Genomic DNA, 2,092 nt, shown 5'->3' on the forward strand with positions numbered 1-2,092 from the left:
AAAAAATGATAAAAATTTCATATGGTTACAGTTTTGCATGACCGCGCAATTGTCAAAGTGTGACAGCGCAGAAAGCTGGAAATTGGCCTGGGCAGGAAGGGGATATAAGTGCCTTGTAGGCTAGTGGTTAATCACAGCTAGCAGGGCAGAGAGACTGGATGTGTTCCACATGCCCTGTGTACAATTACTTTCTTTGGCGCATGTCTAGCACGCCCAAAGTCTGCAACTAGTTAATCCTGCAAAATCAGCACCACCTGTAAAAGTGCCTAGACATACACTTGACCCTCTGCTCGTCCTTAGATGTTAACCCCTTCCCAACCACTGTCATTATTACAGTGTCAGTGTATTGTATATTAGCACTGATCACTGTATTAGTGTCACTGGTTTCCACAAAGTGTCAGATTGACCCCTGTACTATTAGAGTCCCACAATAAGGCCCCATTCACACGCGAGCGGTTTGTAGCTCAAAGCTGAAAAACGTTTGACCAGAAAAATGAATTATTCTCAATGGAGATGGTTCACATCTCCACTCCAAGATGCCTGAAGCTCAAACAAGTTCTGGAGCTTTTTTTGTAGCTCAAATTTGGCAGACTGGTGCATGTTTATTCCCATAGAAATAAATGTGCAGGTGGCAGCTTTTTGCACACTTTTGCGCAATTTGCCGTGTGTTTTGCATGATTTTCTGCTCAAATAATAAAGTAAAAAAAAGTAATATATGAATAAATGTAAAATCAAATAAATACACAAATACATAAATAAATAAACAATTTAACCCTTAACCTCTAACCCTAAAAAAAGTTATTTTTATTGTTCTTATTAATAAAATACCCAAACAAAAATATAATAATAATAATTATTATATTACTTAAGGGTTAGGGGGATAAGGTTAGGGGTTAATTATTATTTAGTACATAGTATTTATTTGATTATTTTTAGGTATTTGTGTGTTTATTTTACATGTATTTATTTATTATTATTAACACCCTAACCCTAACAAAATAAATAAGAAGATAATAAAATATTAACACCAACCCCTAATCCTAACCCTAACCTAACCTTAACTCTAACCCTTACCCTAAAAAACAAAATAATAAATTAATAATAATAAAAAAAGAAATGCTAATGGAAAAGCAAAAAAAAACAACAGAAAAACCTAGCAACAAATGATACAATATATATTTTTCTCTATTGACTAATAAAAAATGCCCAAGCCCAAAAATGCTGTATAAAATTGTACTAAAATCGTAGTAAAATATGCACAAAAAATTGCTCAAATTCGCTACGCTCAGGTGAATGCAACTTAAGTTGCCAATCGCCACCATACTAGTTTGGAAAAAAAATAAAAAATTCCAGTATATATCCCATAGTTTGTAGATGCTATAACTAATCAATATACACTTATTATAATTTTTGTAGCAGAATACATTTTTGCCTAAATTTATGGAGAAATTTGAGATTTTAAATAGTTTTTTTGGAAATGTTTTATAGCAGAAAGTAAAAAAAATTTTTCTCAAAATTATAATTTACAAAAATAAAAAACCCATTGGCAATCAAACACCACCAAAAGAAATCAGTGTGTGTATGTGAAAAAAATCATATAAATGTCACGTGTGTAGTGTTGCGTGACCGTGCAATTGTCATTTAAAGTAATGCAGAGCACTATAGCTACAAATGGCCTGGTCAGGAAGGGGGCAAAATCTTCCAGAAAGCAAGTGGTTAGGGAGGTCGCTAAAAACACAGGTCATCTGTTAATATTTTTTTTTTACCATTCCCCAAACTGCAAGCATAAACAAGCCCTTACAACTATTTCTTTTTCAGGCACCAGGCTTTGTAATGTAATGGTACAAACAGCAAAGTTTTGTCAGTGAAATACTAAACGTGCGGAGAGACAGATGACTCCGAGTCCTATGATTAGCGCAGGCGCCTTAGACAGACGATACTCCGCAGTGCCCTCGGTTATTTAGGAAAGAAGATAAGAAACGAAACCGAAACCAAAATTCCCGTTCTGCCAACAGTACTTTGAGAAGTGGGCGTGGCTATGATGACGTTCCGCCCACAAGCTGAGTATCAGCCCTTCTATTTAACTGTCTGA

The 2,092-nt window shown here is 34.9% G+C and overlaps 1 protein-coding gene across 2 annotated transcripts in view; it reads left to right on the forward strand.

Annotated features, from left to right (window-relative positions):
* The first annotated feature begins 2,043 nt into the window (after window positions 1-2,043).
* The window catches only part of LOC149448845 (interferon-induced, double-stranded RNA-activated protein kinase-like), a 143,769-nt gene continuing 143,720 nt past the window's right edge, over window positions 2,044-2,092 (forward strand). For both annotated transcript variants that reach the window (XM_089694188.1, XM_089694189.1), the window contains exon 1: window positions 2,044-2,092. This exon is cut by the window's right edge and continues 166 nt beyond it. The gene's annotated coding sequence lies outside the window, so the exon portion shown is untranslated.

Source organism: Staurois parvus, unplaced genomic scaffold (assembly GCF_062004578.1).
Source record: "Staurois parvus isolate SC_StPar_1 unplaced genomic scaffold, SC_StPar_1.0 ptg000655l, whole genome shotgun sequence".
Lineage (NCBI taxonomy): Eukaryota > Metazoa > Chordata > Amphibia > Anura > Ranidae > Staurois > Staurois parvus.